Source organism: Heterocephalus glaber, unplaced genomic scaffold, assembly GCF_053883595.1.
Source record: "Heterocephalus glaber isolate CG9 unplaced genomic scaffold, H.glaber_assembly_v1.0 deba00001606, whole genome shotgun sequence".
In the NCBI taxonomy this organism is placed as follows: Eukaryota; Metazoa; Chordata; class Mammalia; order Rodentia; family Bathyergidae; genus Heterocephalus; species Heterocephalus glaber.
This window is the reverse complement of record NW_028258377.1, coordinates 8,404,904-8,430,181: the sequence shown is the minus strand read 5'-3', so window position 1 is coordinate 8,430,181 and position 25,278 is coordinate 8,404,904. Positions and strand designations below refer to the sequence as shown.

Below are 25,278 nucleotides of genomic sequence, written 5' to 3'. Positions count from 1 at the left end.
GCTGGGATTATAGATGTGCACCACGGCTAAGTCCTTAAAATACTATATTCTTCAACTACCCACATCACATACTTAAGTGAGCACTATAAGCTATGTTCCACATAATTGAACAAAATGGGCTCTTTACATTTTAAACGTTTGGAATAAAATAGTATCACAGATCATAAGATAGTGAGCACAGGGAGGGAGACGTATAGATGGAAAAAATCAAATGGAGCTTCCATCGGTTTATGATTGTACCTGTAGTGTTAGGACAGTGGTTGAAGGAGAGTTGATAAAGTTCTAACAGGAATAATCAAAACTGTTTTGATAAAAAGGAGGAGGGGAAATGAAGGTGCGGTAGGAGAGGAGGGAAGGAAGCAGTAGAGAATAAAACTGCTGGCAGGGGAGCCAGACCCTGATGCAAGAGGGTAATGGCTGGTTAGGACAGTGGCTCAGGGGTGAAGTCCCAGCTATAAGGCACCACCAGCACTTCATCATTAAAGATCTAAAAACTTCAGTCTGTTTCTTTATTTGAAGATAGGAAGAACTCTTCCTGTGATTTGCAAATCAAGGAAAATTAACATCACTGATGTCCCTCTGCATTGGCAAAATTTGGTGTTCTGAACAGCACTTCTCTTAATCCCCTCTTCTGTAAGAAAACGCATTTAGAAATAAGCCTATTTCCATAAGCAATGCCCTCAATTGTAAAAAATGCAGCAGCCAGGAGTGTTGGAGAACAGGTCCTGATCACAGATAATCACCACCGTAACTCAAGCACACCCAGAGGCTTTGGACTGTGATCAAGTCAGAGAAACAAACATCTGTTAGTGACAAAGGCTATGTCCAGAGTTTAAAAGTACATGTCACTCTCACACCCTGCTGGTGGGAGTATAACTTCCTAATATCCCTGCAGTATTTGCAGTATTTATTGAAATAAAAAATACAAGTGCCTTTCTTTTGACCTAGCAATTCCATTTCTAAAAATGTATCCTACGGATATGCTGATGTATACAAAAATGATGAATAAACAGAGTTACTTAAGAGTTACTAAATACACACCAATGCAGCAAGGAGGGATTGGTAAATAACTAATGGTCCACCCATACAATGCAATGAATATTATTCCTTAAAAAGAATGAGGCAGATGTATATAATAGCACAATCTCCAAAACAGAACAGAACAGTTTTGTTTTTTTTATACCGGGGTTCAAACTCAGGACCTTGAACTTTCAAGGCAGCTGGCGCCACCACTGAGCTAAATCCCCGGCCCAAAACAGAACAAATTTTAAAAAGGCAGGTTCAGAGCTGTGCTTTTGGCAACTGAAAGAAGTAAAGTCTTGATGTGCATTTACTGTCTCTGTGAGGAATCCTAAGGAACTCTTACCAGGGATTGCCTCAAGAGAAGGAACCATTTTGGGAGAACAGGGGTGAACACAAATTTGTATCTGCCACCTACATTTTAGGGGGCATACTGAATTTTGATTCATGTTCATGTATAGGCTTCCTTTTTAAATTTTTTCTCTTTTATAGTGCTGGGGATGGAATGTAGAGTCATGTGCATGCTAGGCAAGCACTTTACTACTGAGATATACCTTCAGCCCTAGAATAAAGCATTTCTTAAAAAGCTACATGCCACCTGTACAGTGGTGATTAGGATCCTGATAGCTAAAGAGCAGTGGTAGGGCTGGGGATTTAGCTCAGTGGTTCTGGTGCCTGCCTCGCAAGCACAAGGTCCCGAGTTCGATCCCCAGTACCAAAAAATAAATAAAAAGCAATGGTAGAGAAAGTGAGCCAAGGATCTTAGTTTGGCCTCTAGACCCCTGCCAAGTGGAAAACCAGATGCCTCCTTACAGCAGTTCAATTTACACGTAATTCTGGTTATTATTCTGTCAGGATTTTTAGTAGCTTACAACTCACACTTGCCTTGACAATAGCTTGCTTAATTGTCCAAAACTTCTCAGTTAATCTTCTGCAGGTGATTTATGTAATAAGTACATTATTATATGATATTTAAACAGAATTTAATTACTTATTTGAAGAAAATTTGAATTCTTATCACTCTGTAAACATTGTAAAGATTTTTTAAAATGCTTAAAATCTGCCAGGCAAGGTGATTTGGGGGGAAAAGGAGTCATATAAATTATGCTGTGGTTTTCTCTAAAATATATTTATTAATACTATTTCAAACATCTAGCATATGTCTACATGACTATGCCATTTTTCCTTCTGCACATCATTCTATGATCTTCAGTGCAGAGCATCCTCTTTTCCCCTGGTGATTCAGAAAATCAGGATGCTCTTCAGGTTTCTTTCCTCTTGTAAATAATTATGTCTCAAAAGCTAGACAATTTTCAAGGCTAATTACTTCAAACCAATGTATAACTTAGAAGTTCACAGGTTCATCTTAGAAATTACAACCAGGAAAAAAAAATTCCATTTGTTAAAAGCCTTGCTTCTTGCCTGCACTATCTAATGTGCAATTTGTTCATCCTGAAAAATTATGGTGAAGTTAAATACAAATGGTACTTTCTAAGTTAATTACAGACAAATCTTCCCTACAAATTACATCTTCGAATCCAGCTCTAGGCTGTTTCATTTACTTCCAGCTGAAGAAAAGGAGTTGTTAGCTTAAGATTGTCAAGGCAGTCACAAACTCATTTATGCCATAGAATAACAATTCTAGTCCCAAATCAGACACATCGTGTTGCAACATAACCAGCTCTTGCCCGTGTAAATGTAATGCAGACTCCTCCAGCTGAAGCTCTGTTGTGGTTCTCTGCCCTCTCCTCTGAACTGGTAGTAACAAGAGATCTCTATAATCCTATTTGTACTTTACATCTGTACCCACCAGCGAAAGCTGACTTAAACTTTACTTTTAAAAAAATCAATTCAAGTATAACGTGGCTATTCAGCCACAATGTTTAAAAGTAATATTCACTCATAGAAAAGCAAGTGAGAAACAAACTAAGAAGGAAAAACTATGTTTAAGTTTGAAGCTTTACAGTTACATATAGAATTGAAAGTCACTGTCAAGCACAAGTCCAGCCAGCAGAGAACATCAGGAAAGTTTGCATGAATCCACAAGATGAGTCTCCAAAGAGGGGAAACAAGGCCATCATTAGGTCTACATTAAAAGTTCCACACCTTGAGCTTCACCCATCCAGTGAAGAGGCAAAAGAACTACATGTCTTGACAGTGTATGATGTTCCTGGCAAAGTGTCAGTTTAATGGCTGCTGTTTGTCTTATTTAATCCTCAGATCAACCTTGCAATCTCAGTATTATTATTTCCAGAAAATTCAAGCAACTAATCCTAAACCAAACAGCAGTAGAGTTAGAAATTTTAATTCAAATATATCTGGCTCCTAAAATTGTTTTACAAAATAAGCAATAAGACCTAAACATTCGGGCCAGGGATTTAGCTCAGTGGTTCCGCCACCTGCCTCACAAGCACAAGGTCCCAAGTTTGATCCCTGGTGGTACCAAAAAAAAAAAAAGACCTAAATATCAACTATAGGACAGATGAGTAAATAACCACACACACACACACACACACACACACGCATATATCATGAAAACAGACACAATTCTCCAGTACAAACACAAAGATCTGGGACAATATAAGAAGTACTCATAGTAAACTGCTTAAGACAAAAAGGCGGAATAAAAAACTTTATCTAAAATAATTATAAGTTCAAAATATGTTAATGTAATTATTTATTGAGCACATAATTTTGCTTGGCATTTGACATAGTCCTCTTTATAAATGTGCAGAGGCTATCATTAAATCCACATTTTGCAGGTAAAGAGACTAAGGATCATGCAGATTGAATAACTTGTTAGCTAAAAAACAGATGAGCTGAGATTTAATCCCCAAATGTCTTAGTTTCTTTTCTCATTGCTGAGACAAAATACCTGATACTCAAAGTTAAAGGGGAAAGGGTTTATTTAGCTCACACTTTGTGGAGGTTTCAGTCCATAATCGGCTGGCTCCAAGGCAGGGTGGCACATGGCAGAGGGGCAGCAGTTCATGGCAGACCAAAGGCAGCAAAGCAACAAGGGAAATTTAACGGCGTCTTTCTGCACCTTTTATCGTATCCAGACTATCGGGATTAAGATGGTGCCAAATCAATCAGTGTACTGGTTTAGTAATCACATGCTCTTAATGCCAGCATTACACATGCTAGATCCAGCCACCTCTGAAAAAGCCCTATGACAGCATGAGGCTTTGGGCGGACATCCAGACACAAGCCATAATACCAACCAACCTGATTGCAAAGAACCCACAGCAAATGTTTAAAAATGGAATCCATTTAAGGAGAAAGTGGGAGGCAAGTGCATTGCGGCAGTTGGCAGGGTGGAAAACATTCTTTACGTACTCGAAGAAGAGTGAATTCCTATCTATGCCATTTTCTAGACATGTGACTTTATTACTGTTCTCTCTTAGGCTCTATAACTTTGCCTGCAATACCTGAGACCATTTTCTACTCAAGATAATATCTGAGGAAGTGGTGTGCTTCCCATAGCAGCTTCCATGTATTCAGCATTATCACTGTGCCTTTAACTCACTCCACCAAGCACTGCCTGTAGGATACACAGAATTTCAGAGTTTCATATGATCTCTGTACTGTATTATTCAGTTACATCTCCTTATGTTCAAGATCAGGAATCTCAGGTCGACAAATGAAGTTGGTAGCTAATTAGTGGGAGAGGTAGGATTAGATTTTAGGCCTCCTATTTTCTAGTCTAGTACTCTTTCCTTCTAGTTAGTCTAGACAGAAGACAAGAACAGAGAAACAGAGAAAAAGCAAAGGGAGAGAAATTAACACAATCATCTAATATATTCTCAGCAAACAACCTCAAGTCTACCTGAAAGATATGGATCTTTCATATGCCCTGTTCTGATTTAAATCCTCATTTAATGCTCATTCCCAGACACTTTATATGAGATTTGTTTGATTCTTAAAGTAAAAGCTGTGCCTTCAGCCTAAGACACAGCAAGGCAAACTTTGGGGACAATAAGAATAAAAACATGTAGTTTTTCCCTGTGTCTACGTGTTTTTGAATTCCATCTCTGACATACACATGATATTATTTTCTATGTTTGTTCTCTTTTCACTAGAAAAAAGAGGAAGAATTACAGTACTGTATTCTGAAGTCAACTGCTAGATCCTTCTCAGAGACAAAAATGTACTATATCATATTAAACACTACGAACTTTAGAAGAAATCTTTTTAATTCTTCTTAAATCAGCATTTTCAATTACAGCACTCTGAAAAAGGAGATCAAGGAGGATATAAGAAAATGGAAAGACATCCCTTGTTCCTGGGTAGGAAGAACTAATATAGTGAAAATGGCCATACTTCCAAAACTACTATATAGATTTAATGCAATGCTGATTGAAATTCCAACAATATACTTCACAGAACTAGAGAAAACAATCCAAAAATTCATTTGGAACAAGAAGAGACCTAGCAACTAATCCTAGTTGATTGCAAAAGCAATTCTAGGCAACAGAGACATGGCTGGGGGGATCACAATCCCCAACTTGAAACTATACTACAAAGCTACTGTGATAAAAACAGCATGGTACTGGCAAAGAAACAGACTTGAGGATCAGTGGAATAGATTAGAAGATGCAGAAACAACTCCAGACATACTCAGCCACCTCATCTTGATAAAGGAGCCAACCACCCTCACTGGAGGAAAGATAGCCTCTTTAATAAATGGTGTTGGAAAAACTGGATTTCAACCTGCCAAAGATTAAAACTAGACCCATACCTATCACCAGGCACTAAACTAAGATTGAAGTGGATTAAAGATCTAAATATTAAGACAGAAACACTAAAAGTGCTGGAAGATAAGTTAGGTAGAACTCTTGAAGACATTGGCATAGGAAAAGACTTTATGAACAAAACTTCAGTAGCATGGGAGCTAGCACAAAGAATCAACAACTGGGATCTCATCTTCTTAAAAAGCTTCTGCACAGCAAGAGAAACCACTAACAGCTAAGAAACAATTTACAATGTGGGAAAAAAATTTTAGCGGCTGTACCTCAGACAAAGGTCTACTATCTAGAATAATTGAAAAAAACCAGACCCTCCAAATTCAAAGGCCCAATTCAAAAATGGGCATCTGAAATGAATAGATATTTCTCAGACAAAGAAGTAAAAGCAGCAAATAAATATATGAAAAAATGTTCAACATCACTGGTCATTCAAGAGATGCAGATGAAAACAACACTAAGATTCCACCTCACCCCAGAAAGAATGGCTGCTATCAAGAAATCAACGAGCCTGGGATTTAGCTCAGTGGTTTCGCCACCTGCTGCGCAAGCACAAGGACCTGAGTTCGATCCCCAGTACAAAAAAAAAAAAAAAAAAAGTGCCTTTACGTTTAGGGACAGGGATTTAGCTCAGTGGTGCCACCGCCTGCCTTGCAAGCTCAAGGACCCGAGTTCGATCCCCGGTACCAAAAAAAAAAAAAAAAAAAAGAAAGAAATCAACGAATAACAAATGCTGGCAGGGGTGTGGAGAGAAAGGAACCCTTTTCCCTTGTTGGGGGGAGTGCAGACTGGTGCAACCACTGTGGAAATCAGTGTGGAGATACCTCAAAGAACTAGGGGTAGAGGTCCCATTTGACCCAGCTATTCCTCTGCTGGTTATCTTCCCCAAAGAATTAAAAGAATCTTACCACAGCGATATATGTGTACCCATGTTTACAGCAGCACAGTTTGTAATAGCTAAAGCTTGGAAACAGCCCAAGTGCCCATCAATGGAAACTGGATAAAGAAGATGTGGGTTTTTTATAAAATGGAGTACTACTCAGCCATAAAGAACGAGAAACTAGAAACATTTATATCTAAATGGATGCATATTGAGGCCATACTCTTAAGTGAAATAAATAGGAAACATATGTATAAATACCGAATAGTTTCTCTAGTGTGAGAAACTGAAAGTGTAAATAAGGATTAAAATGAATAATTGATAATTTGAAATAGGAAAATGTCCAAAGCGGTAGGGCTGATGGGAGGGGAAGGGGAAAGGGAAGAAGGGAAAGGAAAAACTATGAGAAAAGAAAAAAAATGGAAACGAAATTTATGTAAATAGGGAAGGGTGCAGGGGGTGAAGGGCGCACAGGCAATGGGGAAAAAAATAAGAACTAAGATACATCATGTACAGGAAGGAGCACTCAGTGATAAATGTAAACGTACTGTATACCTATAATGTACCAATAAAAGAATAAAAAAAAAAATCAGCCTTTTTAGATTGTTACCTAACAATGGAATTCTTCTCAGTGGCCCATTGATTGTGAAACCCACATTCCACAGAATATACCTAGGACTGAGATTCTCGAATGTGATCCTTACACCTAGCATCTTTTCAATCTGGAAACTGGTTAGGAATGGCTCAAACCCACTTACTGAAGTAGAAACTTTCAAGGTCTTTTACCAAGTCCTCTAGAGTTCTGTTGACAGCTAAAAACTGATAAACATTAATATAGGAAAATCATAGAGATGGTTTTATCATGAATACTCGTTGTTTTGGGGGTTTTCTTAGGAGAATTACTTTCAAACTGCTCCTCGAGACCAAGGGAAGGAAAGTAGCAAGGGGAGACTTGAAGACATTCTAGATTTCAGAGCAGACCCCTCACCTCTTCTCTCTTTTCTTTATTAGGCTACAAATTATGATTTTATTTAAATGCAACTTTTCACAGATTAAATAAAAGTCTGAAACTTAACTGTTTTAAAAAGTCCAGCACCTGGGTCAATTTCAGTGCCTACTAATGAGTAAAAGGCCAGTTAAAATAAAAGGGAAAATTTTCTATTATACATATTCAGTTAACACAGATTTCAAGCTAAATGTGGTGAATACTTTGTTTCCTTTTATTCCTTCCTGAAGTCACCCTAAAACAATGAAGGATGAAAAAAGTACAAAAATACAGGTGATCTTCATTAATCATCACTCAGTAAAAATAAGTATCCTCTTCACAGTCCATTAACTGCCTTGTTTTCATATTTTTATAGTTCCTGTTGTTGACCTGGGTATATAAAATGGCCCTGTGTCAGGTTAACTAATGGTCAACTTGGAATGCCCAGCTGAACTGAGTCAGCACGGTTCTGGTCATGGAAGACCCATTTGAGGATTGTAGCCAACAGCATAAAAAGAGAACTGGAGGGAAAGATTGTATGCTGTTGATTTTCCGGGGCGGGGCGGGGGGGGCTTGCCATGGCTGGTTTTCCTGATGTGAACTAGACTGTTCACCTTGGAGGAGAAGCTCAGATCATCGCTGCTGCTGGGAATGGCTGCTGTTTTCCTCAGAGGCACTCTGGTCTTTGCCTTGAGCATCGCTTCCTGCCTCAAGTGCAGATCCCTCAGCCTAGTGGCACAGACTTTCTAGCTTCCACCACAGGCCTTTGGGCCTTCGGGGTGCAGATCCTTGATACAGATTTGCATGAGACACTGCCATGGGCCCTAGGTCTCTGGCGGGACTCATGGAGGACATTATCTTGGGCTCTAAGCCTTCAGGTGGACTTCTCCAGGACATTGCTGTAGGATCCAGGCCCTCAGCTACATTCTTTGGGTCTCTAGTGTGTGGACAGATCTCTTGCACTCCTCTGCATTTGACTTTCTGAGTGACTATTGTAAATAATCCTGTAAATTATGTGTCCTATATTGAATCTATTCTCTTGCAAATCCGGACCACAACAGGCCCCTACACATAGCACTAAAGAACTATCTCATTTCCTAAGTGCCTCACAGAGAAAATAGGTGCTTAGATAAGTTTCATTCAAGTGTGATTTATACTGCTGGTGACCATGAGTTCAATTGTTAATGAATCAATAATATGTATTGAACAAAGTATTTTTAACACAAAGTTACATATCAGACGCTTACAGGAACCTAACTCTGTATTTCCCTAGGAGGAAAATACTATACTTGTAGTAAATAGTTGAGTATTCATTAATTCAGTGTTCATCACAACTTTAAAGAACAGGGCTGGGGATTTAGCTCAGTGGTTCTGGCACCTGCCTTGCAAGCGCAATGTCCCAAGTTTGATCCCCCATACCAAAAAAAAAAAAAAAGATAACAACTTTATAGAACATAATTATGAGCCAGGGATTTAGCTCAGTGGTGCTGTCACCACCTGCCTTGCAAGCACAAGATCCTGAGTTTGATCCCTGGTACAAAAAAAAAAAAAAATAGAACATAATTACTACAAACAGTAAGAATTGAATGTTTAATGACAAACAGAACAAAAGTTTAGAACAACTGAAATTTCAGATGGATCAGTGGACTCAGCTCACCAAAAAGCCAGAGCAAAGGTGGGCTTTACATACTTAGATTATGCTCTAATTTCTTAAGTTTTGTTTATTCCTGCCTAGAGGCTGCCAATCTCCAAGCAGTCATACAAATGGAACCAATGACAAATGTGCTAGACTTCTTTTACCTGGATTCACCAGATTGACCTTGTAAAACAGCTCATAACTGCTAAACTATATGATAAGACTTCTATGTTGGATTCTGAAGTCCCCTGGACCTTCTCCTTATCCTTTTTGTGGGAGGCTATTACTAGCTCCTCCTGGTGCAGACCCTTGTTGGCTACATTCATAGAAATCCTGCTGACCTTATAATTTGGCCCATGTATTAACTGTTTCTTTGGCTTTGTCTCCTCCAGACTCAAAGCTATATGGCTACCAAGGTGACAATTCCTGGCACCTATTGAGGGCCTTTAGATAGACTCTGTGGAGTAACTCTAACTGCTGATCACAACTTCGACCCTCTTCAGCAGGAAGTAGTCAGAACTGTATTCCCCCTTTAACCGTTCACAGCAGTTAGGGGTACTTCTTCAGAGGGGGGAATATTATAGATAGGTAAGTTAATTAGATATCTTGTTGGCAGGTAGACAGGGCCTCCCTTAAGGCACCAGCCCTCCAGGAGCTAACACAGCAAGGAACCAACATGGAGAACAACTGAGGCACATTCACTGGTTAGCATTATAAAAAGGAAAAGAAGTACTACTTCCCCTAGAGATAGATAGCAGTGATTGATATTCTAAATGGGAAATTCCTTGGATGAGACTTGTCTTCCCATTTGATCCCCATTTAATCAATATTACCTGGCTGACTATAATAATCTTTTCGGTTGGTCATGGTTTTGTCCCTCCTCATGCCCACCTTATAAATTTCCATTGGGTCTTATAGTTTTGTTCCACTTTGTATCTGCCTCACCACATGGCTTTGCTGTATAAAACACCTTTGAAAAGTGGGGTGGGCAGGCAACCCACTTTCTGGTCCCCCTTCTGTGTCTCTTAGGCAGAAGCTTTCTTTCAATAAATTTTTCCTACTCTTAAAAAAAGAAAAAGAAAAAGAAACTGGTCACCAGGAAATACAGGCGAAGTTCAAGACAGGAGGAATAAAGGCATATATATAAGAAGTAATTAAATCTTCATATCCCATCCCCAGACAAATACAGTCAAGTCCGAAAACAGCCTTCTTAGATCATCTCATAGTGAGACTCTCAAAGTAACCTCTCTGCTACACACACACAAACACACACACACACACACACACACACATTTTCTAATCAGCTCTGTTCCATCTCACTTGGAAATATGAGAAAGTAGCCAACAAATACTAAGTATTTAGAGGGCACCTAACAAAAGAGACAAAAAACAGAAAAAAAGCAACCCAGAAACAACAACAAAAAAAGGAAAACAAACAAAACTGAAATATAAGAAAACTTCCAAAAAAAACTAGGCTGGGGATTTAGCTCAGTGGCACCCTGCCTGCCTTGCAAGTGCAAGGTCCTGAAACCACACACACACACAAGAAAGACAACTTCCAAAAAAGCTATCATAAAGATCCACATACAATTAAGCAACATGTTATGGTTTGGATCTGGAATGTCTCCTTAAAGTCTAACATGTTCAGAGGTAGAGCTTTTGGAAGGTTATTGGATCACGGATTAATCCACAGATGAATTCATAGCAGAATATGCTCTTAGGAGGTGGGACACTGGGACCTTTGGAAGATGTAGACCTCTCCCTGGCTCTTCCTGCTCTGTTTCACAGCTGCCAGGGGATTGAACTCTGCTAGGCCTTTTCACCATACCATTTTTTGCCTTGGAGCCAGATGACCATGGATTAAATCTTCTAAAAGCTTGAGCTGAAATAAACCTCTCCTTTTTTTTTTTTGTATATCCTTTTATTGGTACATTTTATGTGTACAATATAATAACATTCATCATTGGAGATATGCACCTTTAACGTAATCTCTCTTGGTTCTTATTTTTTCCCCCTTCCCCTGCTCTCCCTTCAACTCCTCCATCCCTCCCTATTTACAAAGACTTTGTTTCCTTTTTTTCATTTTCTTACATTAATTCCATTCCCTTCTTTCCTTTCCGCTACTCTCCCACTTCCCCTTCTCCTTTGCCCCATTCTCCTCTTTTATTTTTTATTTTTATTTATTTATTTATTTATTTTTGGTACTAGGGATCAAATTCAGGACCTTGCGCTTGCAAGACAGGCGGTAGAACCACTGAGCTAAATCCCCAACCCCCTTTCTCCTCTTTTAAATTGTGTATGTCAGGTATTTGAGCACAGTGACAAAGCTGACTAATATACAATGTTATAATATTCATATAAGAATAAGAAACTTTTTAAAAGAACCCTTAGAATAACAATACCATGAAAAACTCTTGGAAATTAACAATATGGTAGCAGAAACTAAAAATTTTAAGTAAGAACTGAAAAGTAAAGTTGAGACAATCTGTCAGTAAATGAGACTGCAACAGTAAAAGTGAAAGTCAAAGAACTGGAAATATGAAAGAAGAAGTCGAATGAATAAATAATTTTATACTATTTAAAATGCAAATTATAGGAGTTCCAGAAAGAATGGCAAAGAAGTCCAGAAGGACAAACCATTGTAAATTTAATTTGAGAAATTTCATAGAACTGAAGGGTACTGATTTCCATACCAGAGAGTTCATGATGGATCCAGCAAAATGGATGAAAAATAAACAAGACCCCACCAATACTATATGTGCCTGTAGATATACATAAACCTGAAGTTTTAGCACACTGGGTAAAGCTTCCAGAAGAGAGAGGAAAAAAAAATAGGTCTCATACAAAAGACTGGGAATTACTGTTACTTTTTTATAGTGCTGGGAAATCAAAACCAGGACCTGACACATGCTTTAGGCAATGATCCTCTCTACCTCTGAGCTACATCTCCAGCTCCCATTGCTATTTTTAATGGCAATATTGGGCACTAATAATACTACATCAACCACTTTAAAATTCAAAGATGAAGTAATTTCCAATCTCAAACTCAGCTAAAAGTACCAATCAAATGAAAGGAAGAATGAAGACATTTCTCAAAACATTTAGCTTTCTTAGGCAATTACTAGGGGAGGGGCCCCATCAAAAGAAAAGTGTTTGCAGGTTGTACGACTCTGTTAATATGCTAAAAATCTACTGAATCATACTTTAATTTTGTAAATGATATAGTATGCAAATTGTAGTTCAATAAAGCTGTTATTTAAAAAAGGTCTGCAAGAAAGACAGAAACATGGCATGTTAGGTTTGGCTACACATAACCAATGACTAAATAAATGTGGGATAATAAGAAAGGGGTCTATTTTTCTCTTACCTAACAAGAAGTCTGAAAATAGATCTATTGAAATTTATGATTAGGAGAATGATAAAGCAGAAGTATGAACATATCTCAAGGGGGAGCACTAAATTTGCAAATTCTTTGGTAGAAAATCAATACTATAACATCATATCTACAAATGAAACAACTGAAGAAACAGTAAAGTAAGCAAATTTTTATAAATCAAAGAGAAAAACAGGAGAAGAAACAGCTAAAAGTTTGATCAATGTTAACAGAAAAAATTGGACATAAAAGTGCTATTTTTCATTACGAATTTTGAGTTTTAAAACTACATACAACTTTTATCAGGGGGGGACAGACAGAGTCAGAGACAGAGAGACAGAGACAGACAGACATGGGAGGAAGATGGATAATGGAGGCCAGGGATCTGGTGTCATGGTAGATATCCATGTTCTGAAGCCCTGACAACCAGGAATCATTAAGTGAGTGTATCAGCAGAGGGCAGAACCCAACAGGCAGGGGCTGTAAGGGCTCTTCTCCCTGGAGGGGGCAAGTTAGAACTAGGTAGGACAGGTCTCAAAGGATTGAGAACTGAGAGAATTCCAAGGCAGGGAGTCAGCCCAGGAAACAAGGCCCTGTGGGAACTTCGGTAAAAGAACTGAGACATCAGATCAGAGCCTGTCTGACAGCCAATATCAGTAGATATTGAGACCAGAGGGCTTGGGATTCACTCTTTACCTATGCCTGATCTATGAATCAGGATAAGCCTGATCTTCATATCCAAGAGCCACAAGAGAAGCAACACTGGAAATCTCAAGGCTTAACAAACAGTCAGCACCAGATACTAGATCTTAGAGCTATAATATAGCTATTCTCTTCTCCTTTAAATGAAAAAAAGAATTAAGATGTGTTATGAACATGTATCAACTCCCCACAAGAAATGTAAACATTATGTACTACAAACACGTACTAAAAAGAAAATAATCTGAAAAAAAATATTTTTAATTTTTCCTGCTGCAAGAAAGTGACTGCAATTTGAATACACAAAGAATTAAATTCCATAAAATTAATTATGGAATAAAAATTATAAATGCAAAAAAGTCTATTAATCCCACACTGACTATCATACATAGCCTTCCAAAATCTATCTCCATGACTATTTAAATTATGATACATTATATTGGTCAGTTATTTGTTTCTAGGAAAAAATACCCATACCCACTACTTACAGGAGAAGTTTATTTTAGCTCAGTTTTCAGAGGATGCAGTCCATGATAAAATGGTTCCAAGGCAGAAATAGCATGGTGGAAAGGCATAGTGGAAGAATGCTGCTCAATCTATGGCAGCCATGAAGCACAGGGAGAGGAGCAGCCAGAGAAGAAGATATACCTTCCAAAGGCACACCCACAGAGACACACCTCTTCCAACCAGTCCTCACTTACATGAGCACATTTAGCTATGAACTCATGAATGAACCAATCTATGGATGAGTATGGTGCCCCATGATCCAATCATGTTCCAAAAGCCCCATCCCTGAACACAAGGCTTTATGGGACATTCTAGATCTAAACCAAAACATGCATTCACACAATGCAATAATATGCAACCAATGAAACAAACATTGAAGGTTCCTTGGAAAGCTTTTCTTTCTTAATATAGGTGCTGCCTCTATTTCCCACTTCCTCATTCTTTTTCATGCTTGGACCAGGATACTTGGAAATGCAGTATCACCGGCAAATAGATCAACCTTGTGATCCTGAAGCAACAAATGGGAGGGCAAGACTGACGTTCTAATGATGAGAGAGCCAAAAAATGGGGGCGAGGGGATTCACTGAAGGCATCATTGAGTCACAAACCCCATAATCCTTTGCTTCTAATAAAATGCCTTGATTCTTAACAGATGAAGCCTTCCCAGTGTTGGAATGTAAAATGAGTTCTATACTCTCCCTGGGGATACTGGTTTGGAATAATTACTTCTCTAGGAACAAAATCTACAAATACTCATTCTCAAATAAAATTGCCTTTGAGGATTCTGGAGAACTCAAAGGAGGTATACTGTATTTAATCACATCCTAATTGGCATTTTTTTCTATCCCTACTGTAAAAATGGGAGAATTGAGAGATACACCTTCCCTATGTCCAAATAATTTGTCAAGATAATGAACTACAAAACACATTTATCATCCTAGAAAGTTCACTAAAAATAATTTTGAGAATATAATGTAAAGAACATTTAGAGCCAATTTAAAGATTCTTATCTAATTAAAATGAATTGTTGGGCCACAGATTTAGCTCAGTGGTTCTGCCACTTGCCTCGAAAGCTCAAGGACCCGAGTTTGATCCCGGTACCAAAAATAAATAAATAAAATAAAATAAAATGAATTGTTTACTTTGAAAAAGGTATGATATGAAGTTTGTGTCATTTCACTACTATACAATTAAAGTAAATAAAAACAATTCACAAATGCTTTGGAACACTGCTCATATAAGCTTCTACTGTTCTGTAATTGACTGGAAAGTTCCCACTGATTTCTCCACATGGAAGAAACATATTGTTGACATCTTGTAAGAAAATCAAGTTATTCAACTTAATGCATCTGTACAGGAAACAAAACTCTGTTTGCCAACCAGAATATTTTGCTGTGTTTGTGTTCCATCTGATCTAAATTTGCTAGCTTTGGATACTGGATTTAAACTAACATCCACGAATGTCATTTGATATGGTCTACTTTATTCATTAAAACAAGGCAAAGATCATTATGAAGTCTCTTTGAAAGGTAGTTTGGGCTTTTTTTTTTGGTACTGGGGTTTGAGCTGGGGTCCTTGTGCTTGTGCAACAGGCAGTGAAACCACTGAGCTAAATCCCCAGCCCTGGGCTTTTTTATTTAATAAATCCATTTCACTTAACCTTCCAGTATTTTATTCTCTGCAACTCCTATTAACAACCTACAAATATGTTTTCCATTATTAAATTTAAGAAATTAGTATGCAATAAAACTCTCAGCAGGAATATTGTTATTAAATGAGTTCATTAAACTAATTAACAGCTAAGTATTGAGGAACACATATAACTGTGGACCATATTCCATCTTCCTAACCCCTCTGCTAATTCTACAAAATATACATAAACATTCTCTGAAAAAAAAATTCCAGGAAGGTTATAGAAACCACAAATACTCTGTGGAAATCAGCTCCTCCGAAATAAATGTCCAGGCTTGTCTGAAACTTGCCACGTAATATATCAGTAATTTTTAATTATGTGCACAATTGATTCTAGTTCCTTCCTCCATTATGCCTGTAATGACCTGACTAAAAATATAGTGCATTTTATTTCTCCAACTAATACTAATCTTCACTGGTCACAACCCAGCATACTCAGGGGGCTCCTGATATAAAATCTTAGGACCCTAGCACAACAATATTTTAACCATAAGGGGGAAAAAAGAATCCCAAGTAGAGGAATTTCAACAGATTTTAATATATAATTACTATCTCCTTGACCCTCGCCCTTATCACCTCTAGTGGAGGCTATCATGTAGCACCAGATTCAAGGAGTGTTGGTACAAAGGCCTAGTCCTCTCCCCTCAACTCTTGGTTGTGCTCAAGGGCCATCTTCCTTCCAGTGTTGCCCAGAAAACCAGCTGACACAGCTCTTGTAAATATGTCACAATTCAGCTCCATATCCTACCAAGCTTACTTCCTTCACTTCTACATGGGTATTGATCCTAGATGCTCCCAAACAAACCTTCTATATCCAAATCTCTGAGTATGTTTCCTGGGGAACTTGATGTATGACATTCTCATCTGAAGAAATCAACCTTAAGGAAAAATTTAAAGGTAACCCCATGTAATGTACATAGTTTGACTTTCTGAAACAAAGTAGTTTAATTCCAACCACAGCTGAACTTTTTAGAAGGGCTCAAATCTTCATAGCCCAAAAGATGTTAAATAACTTTGGGCCTTCTGATAGAAAAACTGTCTTTAAAGTTCTCCAGGTTCATTTATCTTAAAATAACAAAAAGAAATCAGGCTGAATTGCTTCCCAATTCATCTAAAAACTAGCTAAAAACCTACGCCTATAAGGTAATTATGTTGCAGCAGAACTTATTTTATTTCTAATACTATATCTAAGCATTCTATTATCTTCAGCTTTCTTTCACTGAAAATAAATATATATTTGTATATATATGATGAGGATGTTATGGACTGAATTGTGACCCCCCCCATTCATATGTTGAAGCCTAATCACCCATATGACTATATATTTACATATGAAGACACTGTCTTTTTTAGGAGATAATTAAGGTTTAATGAAGTCATAGAGGTGAGACCCTAATCCAATAGGACTACAGCCTTATGAAAAGGCAAGATTCATATTCGTTCTCTCTCTCTCTCTCTCTCTCTCTCTCTCTCTCTCCCCTTCTCCCTTTCCCCTCTCTCTCCCCTCTCCCTTCTTTTCTCCATTCTTTCCTCCCTCTTCCTCTTTCCCTTTCCCTCTCCCTCTCCTCATTCCCCCATCGTTTTGTCTCTGCAGCAGGAAGACACAGGGAGAAGTGGCTGTCCACAAGCCAGAAACAGAGCTTTCACCAGAAACCAAATCAGCCAATACTTTAATTTTGGACTTCAGCTTTTAGAACTGTGAAAGAAATAAATTTCTGTTGTCTAAACCACCCAATCTATGGTACTTTTTGTTATGGCAGCCTTAGCTAACATAAGAGGTGAGGAGATCAGTAATATTATTAAAGTAAAGCACCATACTATCCTCACAAATACACCACTTGTCTTCACTTTACCTCTGCATCTCTTCTTTTTGTCAAATACTTCTTTTCTCATCAGTGTCAATGTTCTTGACTCAAGAGTGGTGTCTGTACTTATTTTGAGGCTCCCTGAACCAAGTGCTGCTGTTCTGTTCAGGATTGCAGAGGCTGCTGGTTGGTGACCTAAATTAAAGCCTATGCATAGGAATTCTGAGGGATTTCCCTATAGTGGGAGGCCCATGAGATTTGGAGTTAAAGTGGCTAAGAGCTGAATTAGCAAATGTACAAGCAAATGAATGAACAGAGAAACAAACACAGTGAGTGAATTAGCAACCTACACAGGTAATATGTCCATTACATAATCCTAAAATAATCCTGTGGATAGCACAACACTAAAATTCAAACAAGGCGACAGTGTGGTATAGTCAGGCCTGAAGGGTCATAACGGACCCTGATTTTAGCAACTGCCAACAGAGCTCCTGGGTTTACAGATGGAGTGAGCCATTAGGATGATCCCAAATTCCTCTTTTTCTGGATCCAAGCAATCTTTTGATTAGAACTTGGCTGCTTGTGTCCATTTCCCATTTGAGAGAGAGAAAATATGTGAGGCTCTGTTAACGTATGTGTTCCATGACACTCAGCAGTTGTTTTTCCAATACTAAATTGGAAGAAAATGGTAGTATAGAAGGAATATCAGTCTTTCATGAAATGTGTTAACATAAATTAGCTCCACTCTGCCAGGTCACCCCTGACAGAATGGTAAAATCTAGTTTCACACCATGAAGTTCACTTAAGGGATGGCCCTGTGTAAAGCTGCCAAATTTAAAATGGGCCTTCTTCTCTGTACAACAAGGTTCTTCCTCTGCTGGGATAGGACAATGAGCAGAATTCAATGTTAAGATAATTCTGGAAGCCTATGAGGGATAGGCTGGGGGCTAGAGAGAGTCGACAGTAAAGATGTAAACAGTCTCCTGCAGTTGCTCAGAATGGAGATCTGAAACAGTCTAAGAGAATCAGTGTGCATGTGGGAGGCACTGCACAATTACAGAAAAGACTCTGAATCCTGAGAAGAACACACAGTGAAAGGATAGGATCTTGTAGAATGCTGATATGTATGGTAAGAAGAGCAAGAAAGCAGCCAGTGGCAACAGAAAGGAAGGAGTGAAATTGAGGCCTCCCGACAGGTACCCACATCTGCTGTGGGAAGAAACAAGGAGAGGAGCTTGGTGATAAAAGAGTTGGGGGAGGCTGTCAAGAAAACTACTACAGAGTTGAGAAGACAAAAAGAAGACTAACTGATCAGTGGTAAGAGCCTAGCCAGATGAGTGGTTTGCTAAGACTGCTGTAACAAAGCTGTGGACCACAAACTGAGGTGCACAAAGAATAGAAATTTATTGGTGACACAGCCCAGACAGGGACACCACCAGTTCAAATGAGCCCACCCACCACCTTAAAGAAATGCAGGTTTCATTTTACTTAGATCACAGAGGACATGCAGCAGGTCACTGTTATGGCTTGTGTCTATATCAGGAGGTTACAAAGGACACATCAGCAAGCCACAAGCCTGCCACTTCTCTGACCCACTTCTTCAAAAGCATGCAAAACAAAACAAAACAAAACAATAACAACAACAAAAAACACTATAAAAAAGCCTCAGCCTGTAAGAGACACCTTCTCTCTTCTGCTCACAGAGACAGCCCTCTCAGGTTTAGCAATAAATCTGCTTGGACTGTTGAGTTCACATCCCTTCTTTCCCGCTCAATTGGCTTACAGTTCTGCAAGCTAGGACTCCAAGATAAGGCACTGGAAGGTGCAAGAGAAGGATCTGTTCCAAGTCTCTTCCCTGGACACCAGTTATATGGATTAGGGGTCTTCCCTACACCAGTATGATCTCATCTCAACTAATTGCATCTGCAATGAATCTATTTCCTAATAAGGTCATATCGTGAGGCACTGGAGGTTAGGAATTCCATGTATGAATGGGGGTTATTATGCAAGCTATAACTGTGAGTGAAAGGCTTTTCTCTAGGAAAGTAGAGGCAGAGGTGCTGTACAGGGACATCTGGACACTGACTCTTAATTTCCTCCTGCCCCTGCAACAGGCTATGAGGTCTTAAAGGAGTTAACTTTTGGAGAAGAGCTCAATAGGTAACAATGTGAGCTCTGGCCTGGAGTACTTGAGCTCTAAGCTCAGCTTTGATAGGTATATATCCAGTGACCAGAGGAAATTTACCTAAACTGACTTTTCCTCAATCTCCTAATCTATATATTTTTGGAACAACAGTGACAGCTACCCCACAGACTTATGAGAGTGAAATATATTAACGAATACCATAACTAACAAGGTTATGGTGTTATGCTTGTTTTATAGGTGAAGAAACTGAGACCTATACAGGTTAACCACTTTGCCCAAGATCATCTAGTAACAGAGTCAAAAGTCTAGAAAGTAAAAGTTCATCCTCCTAACCATTATGTTGCATTGCTTCCACTGTTAATTTGTGTATTAATTTAATATTAGTATACAAATAAAAAAGTAAATGGAAAGAAAACAAAAATAAAACTTTTTCCTTTAGTCTATGAAGATTTCTTCTGTGGGTCCTGAGGAGTAATTAGCTATAACATCAATTACAAGGAGAAATATTAAGACTACAGAAGAGTAAAAAATGGAAGTTAAAGTTTCTGAGTGCTCTGTATCAAGTATTACCAATGAGGAGGGAGAGGGAGAGAGGGAAAGGGAGAGGGAGGGAGGAAGAGAGGGAGAGAGAGAGAGAGGAAGAGAGAAAGAGAGAGAGAGAGAGAGAGAGAGAGAGGGAGGGAGAGAGAGAGGGAAGGAATGTAGAGGGAGGGGGAGGGGGAAACTGAAACTGGTGGTTATGTCAGCTTCCATTTCTTCTGGTTGTTCCTCTTATATTCTCCAGTTCATGGCTACTCTTGAGAATCTAACATAATATGGAAAGAAACACATATGAGACAGATTTCCAACACTTGTCAGCTTAATTCTTTAAAATATTTTCTAAAGATTCTTTAAAAGTTTATCTCTATTACTGTGATAACAAACACCCAGTGTTTACTGTTAGGAATAAAATAGCTAAAAATTTTTATCTTGGTCTCACTGCTGCTTTCTTTACTAAATTATCATAGGGAAGAAATAAGGAGAGACAAGCAGAGGCGAAGGCAAGAGAGAGTCAGGGAAGACAGCGTTTAGAAAACTGAGCTTGCTCATCTGTGTGTCTCCCAGCTGCTCTCAGCACAGAGCTTCACAGACAGACATGCACTAATAGCTGAAATGAATGGCTGTGGCACACAGAGTGGGAGAGAGACAAAAAATCGACTTCCTTTATTTCTTCCTTATCACTTTTGTGTTCTATGTAGTTCAAGAATGAAGAGCTGGGGCTTTAGCTCAGTGGTTCCAGCGCCTGCCTCACAAGCATGCGGTTCAGAGTTCAATCCCTGGCACCAAAAAAAAAACAAAATAGGTCTCAACAACCCATAATGTGGGAAAAAACTTTTAACAGCTGTTTCTCAAACAACAACAACAAAAAATGAAGACAATAAGGTATGAGGTATTCACTCAGAATGAAAAATACTTACCTTGAGATTATGTCAGACCATCACATCTAAAATCCTAAATTGGTGGGGTAACTGCATATTTGCATTTCATACAGAAGAAACCCAGCAACAGATATCACAAAATACCCCCACCCCCACCCCCCCACACACAAGGGTTGGTCAAAATATACAGTGGATGTTTAAATAAAAATAGATTTCAAACACTAAAATACATATTGCCATTAATCCCCATAAAGTTCTCCCACTCACCTTGAATACATTTATCCCACTGTTAGTGCCCACATTCTAAAGCAGGTCTAGAAATCTTCTTTCATTAGTGTCTTTACAAGGTGTGATCAAAAATACAGTGAATGGAGCAACTGAGTAAAATCCACTAGAAAGGCAGCCTCCTGAAAGCATTAAGGTGTATCCTCATCTATCTTTTTCACTGGCACCATAAGACTTCTGGCTCTTCCCTTCCTCAAAGTCAAAATGACCATGAAAAGCAAATACTTTGAATTGGTTTAGGACATCAAGACAGCAACACCAGCACAACTAAAGACATTTACAAAAGAGGACTTACAGAACTGCTTCAGAAAGGGCAAAAACAGGGTAAATGAGTTCGAAGCAAGGGGGAGTATTTAGAGGGGAGATCAATGGCAAAGTGTCCTTTACTGTAATAAATTTTTTAAACTTTAAACATTCACCATAGCTTTCCATCATACCTCATACATAAATATACACGAAACTCAGAGATACAGCAGAAATAGTGCTGCGCTCAGATGATAGCTGGTTTTGCTCAGAATCCCCAAGTCATGCTTCTAAAATCAATTGTCCAGTCTCCTCCAACACACCATATGTTCTTTGATTTTTCATATGCCTTAAATTCAAAAAGCTCTTAAATCAAAAAAAAAAAAAGCTCTTAAATCTATATGACAGGTAATAGACCTACTCTAGTGTCTGACCAAGATGTTTCATTACTAATTTGGTTCCTTTTTGGTATAGAATGAGTGGGTAAATACATTCTATGCAGTGAGTTTGGTGGAAGATGGGTGAAGAGGCCTGATCCCTGGTCCTGGATTCTGACAACTCATTTTGTGACATGAAGCAAGTGACTTACACCTCCTACCCCTTAGTTTCCTTAGTTTCCAGGGGGAAAGTCTGTGCCATGAAATTAGTAAAGTCTTTCCATACCTCAAACTCTGTGATTCAGTAACTCAAGAGATGTATTCTCAGGGGCTCTGTCTGTCCTTAGTGAGGCAAAGAGGTCAAGATAGGTTAAGAACACCAGCTATGAAACAGATAAATCTGGTTTTAAACTCCCGTGACCATCTCTTATTTGTAGTGTAACTTTTAGAAAGATATTTCCTCTCTGAAAAATCACCTGTACAATGAAGATGTACTTCATTCAGTTATGAGGATTAAATGTGGCAATTCTAGCATATTACCTCTTTTATGTCACAATGGTCTAAAGCAGAGCTCTTTTACATTGGACCCAAGTTATATACAAAATGGTATTTGGTATAATAGAACTACCTTACAATATTCTAGAAAGGACCTTGAAAACAATTTTCAAGTATGTATTCAACACTTTCCTCAGCACTAAAACACTGGAGAAGCTGAGGTCCCACCTTTTAAAATTTTTATATTTAGTTGAAGAAATCACTAGGATATACAAGAATATTATAATACTAAAATATTAAGCTTAAGTAGATAAAGTGCTGGTTTTGTGGAAACTTTGTAAGTCTTACAAAATAGGAAGAAAGAAATCAGCTGGATTGCCCACTGTCTTAGTCAACTTTTTGTTACTGAGAAAAATGCCTGATGTACATAGCTTAAAGGAGAAAAGGTTTATTTTGGCTCACAGTTTCACATGTTTCATTCTTGGTCAGCTGGCTTCAAGGCCAAAATGTGATGGTAGAAGGATATAGCAGAGGAAAGCTGCTCACCTTAAAGCAGCCAGGAAGCAGAAGGAGGGAGAGCCAGAGAGCAAGGAAGGGACCTGGGACAAGATACACCCTTCAAAGTCATGCCCCAGGGACCCACCTCACCTAATTAGGCCTCCCTCCAAATAAGGCCACTGAGCTGTGAACTCATCAATGGACTAATCCACTGATGAGTTAGTGCCCTCATGGTCCAATCATCTCTCTAGGTACTGCCTCTGAATACTGCTGAATTGAGGATCATGCTTTTAATATATGAGTCTTTGGGAGATGCTTCATATTTAAACTATAATACTCTAGGTTAAAGATTCCTAAGGCAGGCTTCTCTGGCTGGAAGTGACCCACAGTAGACTGAGGAGACTGTCTTCAAAGATGACAGTTCCTAAAACCAAAGTACACTGGCAACATAATCTTTAGGGGTCAAGGATTGCTCTAAGTGGGCTTTTTACAATGCAAGGTGAATGTCTGAGCTAAGGAAACAAAAAAAAGCAACTGAAAACTCCAAGGAATCAGATGGAAAGGCTTCCAGTGTTTAATTTGGCTCAGGTGTCTGACCAGTCAGGTAGGTCAAAGCCTGTGGTGGAAGAGAAAGCTGGTAGTAATAGCAGACCCATCATGTACACTTAGGACTGGAGTAATTGTGAATACATTTAATTTAATTGTGAGTGCATTTCAAGTGGTTCACCCAGCTGGGGGAGGGTCTCATGGAGGTGATGAGACATATGGGAACTTGAAACAAGGGTCAGTGCTATAAAAGTAGACATAGGTTTGATAGGAAAGAGAAATAGCATTTGAAAACACAGAGATATGAATGAATATGGCCTTTATTAGGTGAAAAATGCCATGGGGGAGACAGTGTTGAACATAACATGGTAGGCACCCTCAGGTCTTTCAGAATCCTGACCTACTTTACAACTGACAGAATTAGAGTGGAGAATCCAATGGGCAGTCACACAGTTTCTGCTTCAGATCCATGCCACTGATGACAGATAAGGAGACAAAAATCCTATGTTGTGGCTACTGTTATTCAATAGATTCAATCTCTTTGAAGCTCAGTATCCACATTTAGCAAAAAGGGACAAGAATCACGTCCACTTCACAGGACTGTTGATAGACGCCAATAAAAAATGATGGATAGTGCTTAGCAAAAGGCCAGTGCCATAGCTGCTAACTAAGTGTTAGCTGTTGCTCTTTGCGGTGATTTCTTACATCTGGACCATCGTTGCTGCTATCTAATTTTGTCTCCCTCCATTCCTAAGACAGCCCCCTTACTGGTCTATGCCAATTTGGCATTTCTCCTCACTGCAGCTTCAGTGTTCTTTATTAAAGACAACTCTGGATTTTTCATTCCTTTCTAAAATTCCTAATAGATCCCCTCTGCCCTTTGGAAAAGGGCCAGGTTCTCTCAGAATCTGAGAACCTTGGATATCTAGCCCCAGATACACTCTCCTGTCTCAGTCAGATACTACGCCTTTGCTATACCTTCTCCCCACATCTCTCATCTCAGAGCCTTTGTATGTGCTGCTAACCTTGCCTACATTACCTTGTCCCCTCTTTTCTACCTGTCTTCATTTCAACCTTCCCCAACTTCCTTCTACTTTCTTTCATCCTCAGTTGGACTCACAACACCTTCATCTCATGTTTGTTACAGACACTAAGTGGTCTATAGAGTAGTTCATTTAATTCTCTAACTCCTCAACTAAGTGTTTCCATGACAAATATCACATTTTATTTGTCTCTAGATTCTCAACGCACAATGGTTTGCAGGCAGTCAACAGGAATTTGTTTAAAGAAAGGAAGGAAAAATAAGAAAAGAACAAATGGGAGGAGAGAGGTAGAGTGAGAGAGGAAGAAAAAGAGAAAAGAGACAGAGAGAAGTAAGGGGAGAGGGGGAGGGAGAGACGGAAGGAACAAGAGAAATAGGAAGGAATAAAAGGAAGGAAGGAACAAACAAACCATTTGTCTCCTTCTTTCCTTATTGTTGCTACTGATTCCTGGATCTGCTACTTATGCTAAAGGAAAATGCTTCTACTGTTCAGTAACAATTACAACTCTTTTAGGTAAATTGTTCATTTAGTATTACAATTCTCCATACTGAAGGCCTAGAATTGTATTCTAGGTCAATGACCTACCTGATAATGTTAATAACAATACTAATAATAGCGCAAGGACCCGAGTTCAATCCCCGGTACCAAAAAAATACTACTACTAATTTTTTTTTTTTGGTACCGGGGATTGAACTCGGGTCCTTGAGCTTTCGCAGCAGGGGGTAAAACCACTGAGCTAAATCCCCGGCCCCACTAATGATAATTTTAAAGTCTCCTTTACACTATTTATGTAATTTATCCCCATAGCTCTATAGAAGAAGTTTTTCTATAGATGAAGAAACAAAAGTTTAGTACAGTTAAGTGACTTATCCAAGGACAGAACCAG

General features: G+C 38.7%; 1 protein-coding gene across 4 annotated transcripts in view; it reads right to left on the bottom strand.

Annotated features, from left to right (window-relative positions):
* The window catches only part of Mcc (MCC regulator of Wnt signaling pathway), a 425,319-nt gene that overhangs the window by 359,581 nt on the left and 40,460 nt on the right, over positions 1-25,278 (bottom strand). The window contains exon 1 of one of the 4 annotated variants that reach the window (XM_087194484.1): positions 13,826-13,962. The exons of the other annotated variants lie outside the window; for them this stretch is intronic. The gene's annotated coding sequence lies outside the window, so the exon portion shown is untranslated. Of the gene's footprint in view, positions 1-13,825; positions 13,963-25,278 lie in introns of those variants that run through there. 4 annotated transcript variants of the gene reach the window in all.